Source organism: Felis catus, chromosome D2, assembly GCF_018350175.1.
Source record: "Felis catus isolate Fca126 chromosome D2, F.catus_Fca126_mat1.0, whole genome shotgun sequence".
Taxonomy (NCBI): Eukaryota; Metazoa; Chordata; class Mammalia; order Carnivora; family Felidae; genus Felis; species Felis catus.
Genome location: NC_058378.1, coordinates 55341081 through 55357856, shown reverse-complemented (window position 1 = coordinate 55357856; position 16776 = coordinate 55341081). Strand labels below are relative to the sequence as shown.

The window sequence follows — 16776 nt, the reverse complement described above, 5'->3', positions numbered from 1 at the left end:
TACAACGGGCTCGATTCCACAAACCTCGAGTTTATGACCTGAGCGGAAATCAAGAGTGGACACTTAACCGACTGAGCCACCAAACACCCCTTAATCTTATTTCTTATTACTGAGATGATGACTGCTCATTATCCATAAGGTACAGTGCCCAATATCTAAGATGCTATCCACTACCTACACATACACTTTTATTTATCTTTGTTCATCCTGCTTCCTCTCACCAGGCTTGTCATCCCCTTCTATCTTCATTCCATACTAGTCAAACTTCCTGTCTAATTCTACCTCCTATAGGCACACGAAACCTTCTGCAATATACATTAATCTCTCCCTTCTCTGCATATCCATTTAAAGTACAGCCATTGTTCACCACTTCATTACACTGCTTTATAGTTACATCATTTCATTTTTTAAGTTTTACCTCCCTTAAAGAGAAGTTCTATTTTATATTTTTCATTTATGCCTCACGAAAGTCAAGATGATTGGTACACAGGGTCCTAACACACTCCCGACTCATTCTTTTATTTGCAACCCAAATATCTGACTTCCTGTGATTTCAGATTAAATGACTTTATAGCAAATAGCAAACGTTACAGATCATGTAAACTTTTTTTGCTGCAATGGAATTTGATTTAAGACACACACACAAGCTCATGCTCACGTGCACGTTCTCTCTCACGTGGTCAGAAATCACATTTTCAATATGTAGGAATTGGGAGAAAAATCAAAGTAATCTATCCAAAGTGAAATAAAGACCACCAAATTTAGTATGGGAAGGAGAAAGGTTATTTCATCTCTCGTGCCTTTCTTCTTTGTCATTTTGTTGTGGCAGTAACTCAGAGTAGGCAGAGTTTACTTAAGATTTTGGAACACATGGTAGGGGGGGGGGGAATCAAGATTTATGGCTATTCGAATGGGAGAACATGTATCAACATGTAATCCATTTCCCCTCTGCTTCTCAAAACAATATAAACGATTTCATTTTTCTCTGGCTCTATAAAGCACCTGCCTCAAGGACAGAAACAAACTCCACTTCCCAGGCTGCCCCACCATAGTAACATGGCACCGCAATCCATCCAGTTACTCATCCCAGAAATGAAGGAATCATTCTGCGCCTTCTTTCTCTTACTCCCACACTAATCCATAAGCAAGTCCTGTCAATTCTATCTCCAAAATACATCTTGAATTCTCTCCACCTCCACCACCATCTTCTCAGTCCACTGCCATCTATAACTTGGATTAAAATAACCTAACTGGCATTCATGCTTCTCTCTTGCCCACCACCTTCCTGTGAATCCATTCTCCACACAGGAGCAAACGTGATCTTAATATAAAATAGATCACAACGCTCCCTGCTTTAAAATCTACAGTGGCTTCCCAAAGCACTTAAAACAAAATTTAATCTCTGCCAAGACTTACAAGGAGCAGTGACATCTGGTCCTGGACCTCTGTCCTAAACTTCACCTCATACCAATTTCCTCATCTGTAAATGCACTCCAGCAAGCTACCACAGATAGCCTCTCAGTTCCTCAAATACTCCTTTCCTATCTCAGACCTTTGCACCTGCTGTTCCCTGCTTGAATTGAATTGATCTTTCTCCTAGTTTTCAAATGCCTAGATCTTTCTCATCTTTTAGGTCTCAGCTCAGATGTCATCACCTCAGAAGGGTCTCCCCAGCATATAAAGCGCTGCTTCTCAACCAGAAAAATATTATTCTCTAAGCTCCTTGTATTTCTTTTTTATAACACTTTTTTTTCCTCTGGCAATATTTTATATATTTGACAGTTTATTTTCTATCTGTCGTTACCACTGAAATAAAAACTGCGTAAGTATAAGGAACACATCTGTCATGTTTTTTGCTATACCACCAGCATCTGGCATAGTGTTGGGCATGTAGCTAGCACCAAATCTGTGCCAATCTTTGTTCTAAGTATTGAGAATACAGCAATGAATAAAACAGACAAAAACCCCTCCCCTCATGGACATAACACTCTACTAGCTATTTAGATAATAAACAAGATAAGTAAATTCCTATTACATATGACATGTGTAACATATTCAAAGGTGATAAATACCTGTGGTGAAAAATAGGCAGAATCAGAGTTGCAATTTTAAATATGAAGTCAGGTAGCCCTCATTTGAAAAAGTCTTATTTAAGCCAAGATCTTAAAACGCTGAGGCAGAAAGCATTCCAAGAAAAGAAATAATGAGTGCTAACACCCTGAGTATGGAGCGTCCCTAGCATGTTCAGAGAAGAGCAAGGTCGGTAGGCCTAGAACAAGAAAACAGCACAGGGAAGAAAGCAGTAGGAGATGAGGTCAAAGAAGTAATGAGGGAACTGACACAAGGCCTGAGGGATACTACAAGGACTTTGGTTTTACTATAAACAAGATGAGAAGCTACTGGAACATTTGGGGTAAAGAAGTAACATAAGCTGAATTATTTTTTAGAGATCACTTTGGCTACAATGTTAAGAACAAAGTATTTGGGAAGGAAGTAAGAGTAAAAGCAAGAAGACCACTTTGGAGATAATTACACTACAACATCCAGGTCAGAGATGATGGTGGCTTGGTGGAGAGAATGTGATATGGTTAGGCCGTGGATATGCTGTGAAGACAGAGCCAAAGGATATGCTGACAGACTCCGTTTGGTCTGTGAGAAAGAGACATGTCAAGGCTAACTCCCAAAGTTCCAACTTCAGCAAATGAAGAAATGAACTGCTATTTATTAATACAGAAAAGACAGAGTGGGAACAATAAGTATAGAATATATATCAAGAGTTCAGTTTTAGTGGAATTTCAGGTATCTAGCTGACAGCCAAGTGGAAATGTGGATGTGTAGCTGAATACAGAATATGGAGGTCTGGATGCAAGATAAAATTTTGGGAATCACTGGTGTGTGTATGTATTTATGTATATAGAATTGAATGAAATCACCAAGGGGTGAGTACACAAAGAGAGAAGTCCAAGGCCTGAGCCTCAAGATGCTACAACATTTAGAGGAAAAAGAGGAGAAAGAACCAGCTGGTAAGGATGAAAGGAATGACCAATGAGGTAAGTAAAGAGAGTGGTGTCCTGAAAGCAGTGAACAATGTGTTTCCAGGATCAGGTATTGATCAACTCTCTCAAGTAAGATGAGGACTGAGAATTGGCCACTGGACTTAATGTCAAGACCATTGGTGACACTGATTAGAATGGTTTCAGTGGGGTTATATAGAAGGGATGACTAGCATGGATTTAGGAGAAAATGGGAGGAAAAAAAGGGAGATATAGATGCAGTACAGATAACTTTTTTTTTTAATGTTTATTTATTTTGACAGAGAGAGAGCGTGCTCAATCAGGGGAGGGGCAGAAAGTGGGGGAGAATTCCCCAGCAGGCTCCACATCACCAGCAGAGACATGTTAACAATAATTCATGGGTTTAATCTTACAAACTGTGAAATTATGACTCGAGCTGAAATCAAGTCAGACGCCCAAACAGCTGAGCCCCCCAGGTGCCCCCTTTTAAGGAGTTTTACTATAAAAGGGAGACAACCCTTTTAAGGAGTTTTACTATAAAAGGCCAAGAGACAAAGGAATTGAAATGGAGTTATTTTTTGTTTGTTTTTTTAAACTGGGAGAAATTACGGTATGATTACGTGCTTATGAAAATGATATAACAGAAAGATAAAAAGTGATGATGAAGGAAAAAAAAGTGAACAAGTAGGAGAGGTAAACTTAGAAAATAATAAAGATAACTGATCCATAGTTACTAGAGAGGAGGATAGTGGGAAGATGCGATTATGAGAAGCTGTGGCATAAAATGTCTCATTAAATCTATGACAGGTGGTCCACACCAACACCCTGTGCACCAAATGTGGCCTGCTGCTTTTTGTAAATTAAGTTTCATTAGAACATAGCTACACTTGTTCATTTACATATGGTCTATGGCTGCTATCGTGTTCCAACAGCAGCTGATAGGTGTAGAGATCATACTGCCAACGAAGCCTAAAATATATACTACCTGGCCATTTACGGCAAAAGTTTGCCAACCCTGGTATACAGGAATGTTCCAAATGTTAATTCTCTTGAGTTGAATATCAGCTAACTGGTTATTGAACAAAGGTGAAGTTAACAACAGCATTTAATGAAAGAATGACACATTAACCTATACGTCATTCCTAGTATCTGGAGCTCAAAACAATTGTTATGTGAGCAATCAAACATTAATTTAATTCCTTATCTCTTTCAGAATGCTTTTACATCTATTGCAACGTTAGTTTTGAACTGGCTGTTTCTCTAGAGGAAGGGTATGGTTATGCCACTGTTACTATGGGATCTCTCAAAAAGGGGCAGGTAAGAAGAAAGAAACCAATTTTATATATATGTGTATAATATGTATAAAACAGAACAACACCGCAAATTAATGATTGTTTTTAAAAAATTTCCAAGGCAGGGGTGCCTGCATTGCTCAGTCGGTTAAACTTCCAACTTTGACTCAGGTCATGATCTCACGGTTTGTGGGTTTGAGCCCCGCATAGGGCTCTGTGCTGACAGCTCAGAGCCTGGAGCCTGCTTCAGATTCTGTCTCTCCCTCTCTCTCTGCCCCTCCCACGCTCACTCTTTCTATCTCAAAAATGAATGTTAAAAAAAATTTTTTTAAATAAAAATAAAAAATTTCCAAGGCAGAAAATATAACAAGATGTTTTCCACAACAAGTAAATTTACATCACTTGATTACACTTATTTTGCACCTTAGCATCACAAAAATGGCATCAAAGAAATATAAACATTTTATTCAAAGCAATCTCCACCTTAACAGAAAATAAAATTTGTTTGGCTTTCCAAATGCCTCATACATGGATTTACCTAAAATAGTCAACCTTATTATCACTACCTCTCATTTCCCCAAAATACAAACCGTTACAGTCAAACCAATCTCCTCCCTATCTTGGATCAGTCCTTAGTCATTTTCAACTCCATCCTTTCCTCAATTATTCTGTGCCTATCAAAATGACTCATAAGTTAAAACCTATTTGCACTCATACCTCCTTGAAGAAACCTTCTAGCCCTCACTAATTTCCTTTCTATCAGAACTCAGATTTAATATCCAGACTACATGAATGTATATGCATTTACCTGTTGTTTGTGTCATTTCATACACATTAATCTGGATTCCTTAACTAAACTGTAAACACTTTGAAGGCAAACAATTCCTTTTATTCTTTCATATTACTAAAATGCTGAGCACAGCACTGATTATTCTCAACACACTCTTGTTGACCTGTGTAACCTAAGTATATAAAAATGTGCTACATTAAAGGAAGTCCATCATCCTCAGCAAGTAGGTACAATCCTTGACTATCCAGGCAGCTGCACATACTTGTACATAGTAGACATTCAACAAATGTTTGTAGGTTGAATAAAGGACTAAATGTATACATGAATGATGAATGAATAATGGGCATTCTTCATAAGGTGGAAGAAAAGGGCAAATTGTAGATGGACGTGGTCAACTTGAAGCTATAGACCTTAAATTCATAAGGGCCAAATATTCATCAGAACATTTTCTGCTGCAATCCAATTCAAACTAATTTATATATAAAATTTTGGCTCATGGGACTGGAAAGGACACCAGGGTAGCTGACAGAATCAAAACAAAACCATAGATATCTCATACCACAGTCCCTAGAACTGAAATTGGCATGCTACCTCAACCTATCTCCCATTTATTTATGGTTTCACTTTCTCCTACTACAGATGGGGTTCTTATACATGTGGGAAAGAATGCACTAACACCCTACTACTAACACCCAGATTAATAAGAGTTAATCTGAATTAATAAATAAGAATCCTACTAACACCCAGATTAATAACTTCAGAAAAAAGGGAGCATCTTTCTCCTAGCATTCATACATCAATGTCACAGGATTCTAATTGGCTCTGCTGGATCAATACGCAATCACTGTTGCAATAGGGATGACTAGGTTTGGGTTATAATAGTATACGACTGACAGGCAGCCTATCAACCACACATGATAGGCGAAGAGATGATTCCCCAAATGAAGACATACGGAGTTGAGCAAATTAGCATACAGCTGACCCTAGAACAGCACAGCTTTGAACTGCACAGGTCCACTTATGCACAGATTTTTTTCAATACAGTACTACAAATATATATTTCTCTTTCTTATGATTTTCTTAATAACACTCTCTGTTCTCTAGCCTACTTTATCCTCATTTATTTTAAGAACACAGCCTCTAACACATATACAAAGTATGTGTTATTCAACTGTTCATGCTATCAGTAAGGCTTCCAATCAACAGAAGGCTTATAGCAGTTAAATTTTAGGGGAGTCAAAAGAATACACACAGATTTCCAACTGCATGGAATTGGAAATCTACCTACCCCCACATTGTTCAAGGTCAACAAAAACATATATATGTCTAATTTTTTTCTACCAGCTATAACCTCTAACAACCCAATTTTAATTAGGAATTGGTGATGATTTTACCACATTTTGCACTTACTAGACTTTCCACAAAGCCAATATTTGTTTTTGGCTATTACCACTTCTTAAAATAAGACCCATGTGAGACCTACTTAATTATCCTAAGCTTCAAGTCATGCAACTTAATTCTGATACCTATTTCATGCAGTCATACCGATCACGATTTTAAAATTTAGTCAGGGACACATGGATGGCTCAGTCAGTTAAACGCCTGACTCTTGGTTTTGGCTCAGGTCATGATCTCATGGTTCATGGATTCGAGTCCCATATCAGGCTCCTTGCGAAGGTGCAGAGTCTGCTTGGGATTCTCTCTCTCTCCCTCTCTGTCTGCCCCCTTCCCTGTTTGCACGCTCTCTCTCTCTCTCTCTCTCTCTCTCACGTGCTCTCTCAAAATAAGTAAGTAAACTTAAAAAAATAAAAAGTAAATTTAAAATTTAGTCAGACTCTGCTCACAATTTTTCAAGATGGAATAATCCAAATCATTTTGGTAAGTCATCATACAGCAGCCTCTTGTTTACTTCATTACATTTGAAGTTTTCACTCTTCATTGTGTAACTTCTTCTGAGAATTTTGGATCAAACACAGTAAAGAAAATTCTTAGCACTCAGCATTTACTTTATTCAGAAAACAACACAGTACCCATGCAAACCTAATTCAGTTAGAGGTCAAACAATTGTTATGTAGGAAGAAATTACACATACAAATGAACATAAATAATAACCTGGTATCTAAGCTTTGTTGCTTTGTACTCACTGTAGTTGTTAGATATTAACTTCTAATAAAATAAAACATTCCTGCCTTTGTGAAAAATGACCCTGAAAAGAAAACCATCTGCTAGTAAAACTCATGGCAAAACATGGTTATGATAAGTAAAGTAATAATTTCAGTTGGTATAGTCCTCTTCCACTTTTTTAGTAGTTATATACATAATCTTATTTTTTTAATGTTTATTTATTTTTGAGAGAGAGAGAGAGAGTGAGCTGGGGATGGGCAGAGAGAGATCTGAAGCAGGATCCAGGCTCTGAGCTGTCAGCACAGAGCCTGACATGGGGCTCAAACTCATGAACCGTGAGATCATGACCTGAGCTGAAGTCGGGCACTCTACCAACTAAGCCACCCGGGTGTCCCGTACATAATCTTATTTCTAATTTAGAGTTATATTTATGGGTATACTTATTGCATTTGGTGAGGGGAATTATAATACTGTGGTATCCCAGTACCTACCCAAAACAAACAGCAAGAAAAACTGTGCTTCCACGGTAGATAAACTGTATTTTTGTACAAGGGTACAATATTTTCCACTGAGTTTGCAAAGCTTTCCTTACAATACCATGGATTCGATGGCAGATTTTCCCCCTCCTTTTTGTTCACACCAGGATATTCAGATGATTGCCTTCAGGAAACAAGTCATAACTCCACAGTGATTCCCAAATATCTTTCCTGATTCATAATGTAGATGCCGTTAATCATGATATAAATATCGGGGGGTTTTTTTAGGAGCATTACTTTACACTTACCAGAGCAAAACACAAACACTCTTCTGGTCATTTATACAACTTCAAAACATCTTCCTACCATATATGTCTCCCTCGTTCATTACCCAGAAGCCCTTAATGTTGTCTTTATGTTTAGAAAAATACAGCTTAAATTATCTTTAGATTTCTAATGAAATGTTAAATAACAAACTAGGAAACCAAAACTACCTTTTCTGCCAACATTAAAAGGAAACCTGTATTTTTTATTTAAGCCAAACATAAAACTATAACTTATGAAAACTCGTAACTCTTATTTTTTTGTCCCATATCAAAACATATTAACTTACTGCTTAATAGACTACATGCTGTAATACTTCAATCTTTACCATACCTCCTTCTTCAAGGAACAAAAGGCACGCAATTTAATGCTTGAACAAAGCCACAATCAGGAACAGTGGTCAAAAGAAGAGACGATATCTGGAAATGAAGACCAAGAGTTTAAAACTGACTGCATAAACTGTTAGTACAATGTTTTTTATACTCGTGATTCAATTATGCTTCATATTCAACTTATGTGTTTAAACTTGAAAGGAACAAAAAAACCTCTCTGCCCTTAGGCAAATAACCCATCATTGCTACTCCATGATAACATCATAAATTTATAAAAATCAGAAAACTCAAAGCTTAGAAGGGAGCTCAGACTCCATCCAATTCATTTATTACAAGACCAGGAAAATGAATCTTGCCCAATATCACAATCTTAGAACAATCTAGATCTGATTCCACCCCAGATATCCTACTACCAAAATACTACCTCTTAATACTCATTGTGCTAGTATCCCATGTATATTGCTGACCATGTAAAGTCAATACCCCATGTAGAACTGAAACATTCATAGCCTCTACACACCTGGGATCAGATAATTAATAAAAACTTCAACTTTATTACAATTCTTTTCTTCTGCTTATATAGTGCTTTATCACAAAACTTTTAGTAGAGTACCCAAAGGAACTAAGCAAAAAAACCCTCAAGTCTTTTATCATCAAAAAAAAAGTTGTATTAAGTGATCTAAAGCAAACATTGCTTCAATAAGAACAATTCCAAACAGAAAAGTAAAGAATAAAAGTACATTAAATGACATGTTTAAAGTATGTTTTAAAGTCAAATTGTGTATTTATGCTAAAATATATCCTCTGGAATGCTTCAAGATATAAAAACTTGGGACCGCAACATACTATTACCAGAGAATAGGATAGGATTTTAAGTGTGATGATAAAAAAATCTCAACCATTTAAAAGCTCATACATTATCAACGCACATAGTCGGTATTCATCATGGTTGTTGATCCTTTTACCCTTCCATAAAACCATATCTAAAACGTTTTGAATTGGTATTTATACTTACTTTCACTGCAAAAAATAAAGAAAAATTTGGATGTGCAATATAGGTTAGATACTTTTATTTTATCCCTCCCTTCCCTTTTGTTAACAATTTTCTAAACCTGGGGATCATCTTATTTATGAGGATTTTAACAAAAATAACGGGGTCTACTACGCTTACCATACTCATGAAATGCTAACGCCTGAAAAATGTTAATACAATGCAATGCCTTTCTTCATGAATATCAGAAACATATAGTTTTGCTGAAAGATAATCCATTTCTACGGATTTGCAGTTAAAAGAGGTCAGGGTATTCCATTGCGTCGATTTAAGTGGTTTCTATCTGTTCAACCTGAGGATACTAATTTTAGAGTACACTCAAATCCGATCCCTTGCTGCATAAAAAAGAAAAAAGAGAAAAAAAAAAACAAACAGTAAACTAGGCCTAACACACAGACGCTCTAGTTAATGAAATTCCTACCCTGATGTACAGTTTGGCGTCTTGTTTCACCATTGCTACAGCCACACAAAGTTCAAGCATTCTTACGAATTCCTTAAATATTGACTTATTTTATTTTTCTGGTGTTTTTTTAGACTTTTGATATCCAAACATACTAAACGAATGTTTTCACTAAAATAGATCACAAACACTAAACGCCCCAAATTTAAACCTAAAAAGAAAACTGAGCCTAAACTTTTGTATTCTGAACCTTAAAGCTACCACATCTGTTTTGTTGCTCTTCCTAAGTTACAACATTTTACCTCATATACATTCACCCTACATATATTCCATTACCATATCCATCTAGGAAGAGACTGTCTACTTGACAATGAGGACACCATGTTAAGAATAGACTCAAAATGGACCCTACAAGTGAGAAAGCCAGTTACAAAGAAATCCATCTGCCACTGGGTGTGGTTGGGGTCTGCAAGGAAGGGCGCCTGTGGCCAACTCTGGAGGAGAGAGCGCGCGCCAGAGAGCTGTGCGTATCTGCAAGAAAAGACCTCCAATGACCACAAACTGGACCCACAATGGGGACGCCGTCGAGTCGGGCTGCCGTGGGCCTGCGAATCTACAGCTCGAGGGGTGCGGCCGCAGGACTGCCCATGCTGTCTCCACCAGCCCCGGAACGCGCCGAGTGGGTGCTTCGAGCGCCGCGCGCCCCGCTCCGTCCCAAACACCGCGCCCGATCCGCCCCTTCCTCCGGGGTTCGGCTCCCCTCGGGCGCGCGGAGGCACACAGTCGCCGCGCTCCCGCTCCAGCTCCTAAGCTGTGGGAGAGTGTGGAGTTCAAAGAGCCCGAACGTAGTGCAAACCCAGCTAAGAAACAGAAGGCTAGCTCTAGCAGCCTGCAGGAGCGCCGAGTAAAAGAGCCCACTTCTCTAGAAAAACTTTGCGGCAAGTTAGGCGGAAGCGCCGAATAGCCGGGACTATTTAGCAGGCGCTTCCTATCACGAGAGGCGGATCCCTGAGCCGGTTCAGGGGACCCTGACACCCCCCCAAACTCGCACTTTGCCCCCTGGCTGGCCATCTAGAAGTCCCGGCATCCTAACAAGTCTGAGCGGCCCCGTTCATAGGGAATACCTGTCGTGGTCCCCATTGCCTGCGAGTCCCCGATGGCGGCCATTACGCTTCCATCCGGGTATTGCCGAAAAGCCGATCGCGGCGCTACCGGTAGCGCACGCTGCGGCGGAGGGATCCGCCGGGCAGTACCTGAAGCGAGCGGAAGAGGACGGAGGCCGGCAGGGTTCGCGCCTTAGCCTGGCGAGACTAGGCCATTGAGCTGGACTTGCCGCTGACCTCTCAAATTAGCGCGCTTCCCCGATGCCTGCCACGCCAGTGACTCACCCTCCCCCTGTGTTCTCCAGCAGCTGCAGAGATCCTACTGCCCATGTTGGGGTAGACAAACCTCTACTCTGTGCTCTTCAGAGTAGACACCAGAAGCAGGAACTGTGGTCTTGGCAAGCCCTTACTAACTGGGAATGGTCTCAACCCTGAGATTTTAATCATTTCCGGCTTTGCAAATGGCGTCTCCTCCTCGTTGCTTTTGACTCCCAGGTTTTAGCAGCCATTGCAGCCCACGTCAATGAAGGAAGCTGCCCAAGACCCTCAGGAAGACATACTGAACTCCAAACGTGCACATATATAATAACTGATCTGAAAACTGTCGTTACAACAAGGGAGATTTCATTCCCATCAAAGGAATCCTTCCACAACATCACACAACTGAGCTGGACAAAGAGGCCAATTAATATTATGATTGGGTTTTTCCCAAAGGCCGGAATGGCTCCCCTTGTCTCTTGTAGAGCATTTCTGAAAGCCGACCTATTAATTTCACTTTTTACATATTATAAACTTACATATATATACCTTCATATATATATATACATATATATATAATGTATACATATATATATATAGCAAACACTGTAAAAAAAATCTGATTGGGGCAGAGGTGTACATCAACATATTAATATTAAAAGTGAAACTGCAATCGAGTTGTCTTCGTTGAAAAAAAATTTAATGTTTATCATAAACATTTTTTATTGTCTTAGAGTATGCTTTGAAAATGTCAACCTGTAGCCAGACACAAGATTTTCTGCATTCTTTAATAAAAAGCACACTGAGGAATCCTCCTTGTCCTTAAGGAAATTTCTTATCACTGGATCTATTGGTCTGCACGATGCCTCCTGGAAAACGAAAATGAGCAGTAATCCACCTTAGATGTACTTCTATATCTTGTACTCATATGCCTGTATAAAATACACAAGGAGAAATCTTCTGTAAATACCAAAAGGGAGGCCCTTATCAGATAGAGAACATGTTTACAAAATGGATTTTATTTTGCAATAAACATCATCCCCCTCTCTCTGGTCTTCATTTGCATGCAAGTCACACACGCATACATATCACAGAGTAAAGAAAGGATCAGGAGTTTTTATTTTTAATAGCAAAAAAGATGATAGCTTGGAAGATGACAGAGTTGTTTGTTTTGTGTTTTGATGTAATTGTTGTTTTTTTTTGTTTTTCAAATTAAGAAATTGCACCCCTCTCCTCCACAGTATTTGCATTATTAACTTCATTTTTGCTTATACATATATGTTCATCTGAAAACATTGCACACTGTATATATGATATGGAAGAACTGGAATATGTGTGAGGTTGTTTTTTTTTTTAAAGTAAATAAGGTATCATTCAACCACAAACTTCTCTCTTCCCTTTTTCGTCATCCATATCATACAACCTCCACCCACTTTCTTGCCCACTTTTTGGATTTTGAACATTGGGTTAGCACAGAAAAAAAAGAGTAAAACAGAAAGGAAGGAAAGAAGATGTTAAAAGAGAGAGAAAGAAAGAATACAAAGCAGAGAAAATGGAATCATAGTTTAAGAAAATATTTTGTAGTTGAGAAGGATAGTTATCGGGGATAGAGTTAATTTAATGCTGTAAATTGTTGATTCCTCGGAACACCTAAATCTGCTATTTACTAGCTGAGGGCACTTAATCTCTGAGTTGCACAGAATTATGCAATACATAACAGTTGGTAGATTGAAGACAGAAATCAACTCCATGGCGCCCACAGTACCCATGGTAGAAGTGATGATGGAGGTGATAGTTTCCATCTTGATTACAAACCTCTTTCTCCTTTTAAATATATAAATAATGGTGATTGTGTCAGGAAGCAGATCACTTCAAGGCAGTGAAATTTTCTCCTAAAAAATAGTATACAAGTGGGAATTACATTTCACTTTAGGGATTCACACCTCTGAATCATAGGTAATGCCATATTGTAATAAAATTACAATAAGCCTATACATACATATATTTACATAAATATATACAGTATATTTACAAAAACAGCGTGCTTTTAGTTGTAGATAGCTTGGTATGTCATAAGTATTGTATAATATTATATAAAGGATAGCTGTTACAATTGTAACTAAAGAATTAAATAATATTTAAAGAGCAAGAGTCTCTGAAAAAGGCTCTCTCCTTTTTGCTGATCTCTCAAGTCCAGACTCCCTACTTCCAATAATATAATCAAGTACAACCAAAATTGAAAAAATAAAGATGCCAAGAACCTGGTAATCTAGCTTAAAATGGTCCCACTCTCTGGTCAAGAATACCATAGGTTGATTACTATCTTCAAGCCATCAAACAAGTGTTAGTTGAGTTGAGCCAAAGTCCTCTGCATGGTTGTTCTTTAATATTCATTCAGCAGATATGTTCTTGAACCCCTTACCATGCGCTAGAAACTGTGCTTCTAATAAATAAGATGTGATCTCTCAAGGAGTAACTCGTTCAGTAGCAGATTCTTAATATCTAAAAGATTTAATGATTCAACAGAGCAATTCCAAAACTGGGATTTCAAATATAACAGGTGATGATCTTTTTAGGATAGGTATCCCTGCCAGTTTCCTCTCAACTCATACTTCCTAGATGATTAAGACTTTAGATATGCTGCTATTTTTATTAAATTGTTACTAAAGATATAGTCACTCTTTCTTAGTTCTTTCAGTGGATACTATCTTCATCAATGAAGAACATTAAACTATATAAACTACACTGAAATATTTTAGGGTATTTCTCCTTATCCCCAATCACATCAAATTCTTTTTAAGAATCCCTGTATCCTGCGGGCAAGAGAGCAGGTGGCACAGATAATTCAAGTCTTTAGAGGAATAAAAAGAGGAAATGTAATGCTTGTTAATTATATTTCTTTTAAGAAAACAAATCTGGTACACATATATGTTATATATGCTATTTTGTATATACTTTCATAAGTATAGTACATTTCATTATTTGATGTTTTAAAAGAATAAAGAAGTATAAGGCTTTTTTTTGGAGTGTGTGTGTGTGCATGCTGTTTGGTAGAGATTAAATACTATATAAGTTGATTTGATTGCTTTGGAAAGTTTTTTTAAGGGTAACTCTAATTTCTGTGAGACCTGTGACACCGGACCATGTTAACATCAATAAATTACACTTAAGAACTTGTAAGAGTAAATCATCTGAATCATTACTCTAAAATTTCCAAGTTGCATCCACCTGCAAATTTTTCTAACTTCTCCCTTCAAACAAAAACAAAACCCCAGATTTTCTTGTTTTAAATAAACATATTCCTTAATACTACTATATATAGTGCCTCAGTGGTCCTGAAGTTGTATTAAAGTTGATGTTTATGTTTTGTTAATATTGTTTGTTGGGGGAGTGGAAGTTAAGGGGATATGTAAATCTTTGCAGTATATCCTAGAATGCCTGATGAAGTAAATGAGAAACAATTATAAGATGGAAAAAAAAGGGGCGCCTGGGTGGCTCAGTCAGCTGGGCGTCCGACTTCAGTTCAGGTCATGATCTCACGGTCTGTGGGTTCGAGCCCCACGTTGGGCTCTGTGCTGACAGCTCAGAGCCTGGAGCCTGCTTCAGATTCTGTGTCTCCCTCTCTCTCTGCCCCTCCCCTGCTCATGCTCTGTCTCTCTCTGTCTCAAAAATAAATAAAAACATTAAAAAAAATTTTTTTAAGATGGAAAAAAAAAAAACAGTAACTCATTTAAATTAGCTTTACGTGCCTTGTTTCTATTGATATCAGGACTCTCCAAGGCAGTGAGGTAATCCTGGAGAGCCAGGATAGAGTAGGAGTAAAGAGTATAATGCAGCAATAGGAAAAGCATAACTTGTTTAAGAGGAAAGTATTAAATGCAAGGAAGAAGAAAAAGCTCTATTTGAAAACGTTATAGATATATATGGAAAGGTATCAATTGGAAGCTGAAAACACAGAAGACAGCATGGAGATGAATATACAAAACCAGAGCCAGGATTGATATAAGAATAGATTCAGAATGCCTCAGACAGATGGAGGAGATAGATGACACTATCACAATATAAATTACAAAAGTGGCCCAGAGTTCAATAAATATTTCAGAACATCTTCCTAGCGCCAGAGGATACAAATACCTGCCTCTGTCCTCAGGCATAAGGTTGAATAGAGGGATCATATAACTCAGTTTTCCCCCCAAAAAGCCCTCATTTATACCTGTTTTCCCTAGCTCTTACATTTTCAGTCAAAAATATCTCAATTTAGTGATAACTGAATCATCACTGTAGCGATAAAGGAAAACGGATAGAAATCTTATCTGTTAAGAGCAAATCATCTCAGAAATGTTTGACTTGCCTTGCTGTTGTTCAGAGAAACTAAATAATTCTTTAATAGTAGGAAAGAAAGGCAATAACAAGAATTATTGTGGTGAACTGAAGGCTAATCAACAAAAAGGAAAAAGTTGCTCATGATGTAATGGGCTGAGTGGGTGGGCAACAGTGTTCAGCAGTGGTTTTGGGCATGTGGTCTCTCAGCTCTGGGGTTCTTTCTTTCCTCTCATAGTAATTCACACACCAAGGGACACACACTAATGGGCACACGTTAACTAGGGTTCAGTTTTTTCATCTGACCCAAACACACATCACCTGAAAGAGGAACTCAAGCTCCCAAGACTCATAAGAAAAATTAACCAAAAGAAAGGTATCAAACCAAATAACATATACCATCTGAAAAGAATTAAAACAGATTAGACTTTAAAATAAACATGCTATAAGAGACTCTTAAAAACTGAGAACAAACTGGAGGTCGATGGGGGGTGGGAGGCAGGGGAGGGTGGGTGATGGGTATTGAGGAGGGCACCTTTTCGGATGAGCACTGGGTATTGTATGGAAACCAATTTGACAATAAATTTCATATATTGAAAAAAAGAAAAGAAAAGAAAACTAAGGAAGAAGCCTACCATAAAAAAATAAATAAAATAAAATAAAATAAAATAAAATAAAATAAAATAAACATGCTAACTATATTTAAAGATACTGGGGAAGATAGTATACAAAGCAAGAACAAGAAATCATTGAAAAATGTAGAAATATTAAAAGACAGAAGCCAAAAAGTTCTGTCTTCTCTTATCAGGGAGAAAAATCTCTTCCAAAAACCTTCTTATGTTTCCCTGGCCAAGACTGAGTCCTATATTCCCCTTTAGAACAAAGGGAATGGCAAAGCAAAACAGGGTTGTTGTGACTGATTTAAACCAATCATGATTTATACTCTGGGATTAAGTGAATTGCCACCTGAGAAATAACAGCAGAATTCTATTTATATACTTATAATTGCTTACAGCATTATAGTTCTACATTTTCCAGAGTAAAGTATTTTTAAAGTTGGCATAAAGTGAAGAGAGAAGCTGAAGGAGACCCCATAACAAGCTATTTTTTATTTCATAGATTTCCTAACAGGTGAGGAAACCTGGACCACAACAGAAAAGGAAGACATTATCCTGACAGTTTGGCATTTACCAAGTAAATCAACTGAAAGTAAGAAATGTGTCCATGGAGAATAGGTCTTCACTTCAACTAATCCTATCACCAAGATGGACAATGTTTCTCAAACTCAAGAA

The 16776-nt window shown here is 37.8% G+C and overlaps 1 protein-coding gene across 12 annotated transcripts in view; it reads right to left on the bottom strand.

Moving 5' to 3' along the window:
- The window catches only part of ZNF518A (zinc finger protein 518A), a 28755-nt gene extending 17545 nt beyond the window's left edge, over window positions 1-11210 (bottom strand). For 3 of the 12 annotated variants that reach the window (XM_045040500.1, XM_019813616.3, XM_019813619.3), the window contains exons 1-2: window positions 10928-11065; window positions 8354-8439 (exon numbers count right to left, since the gene is read on the bottom strand). The gene's annotated coding sequence lies outside the window, so the exon portion shown is untranslated. Of the gene's footprint in view, window positions 1-6940; window positions 7049-8309; window positions 10220-10374; window positions 10515-10927; window positions 11096-11191 lie in introns of those variants that run through there. The other 9 variants (XM_019813617.3, XM_045040501.1, XM_045040499.1 and 6 more) reach the window with 8 other exon arrangements.
- Window positions 11211-16776: the final 5566 nt, after the last annotated feature.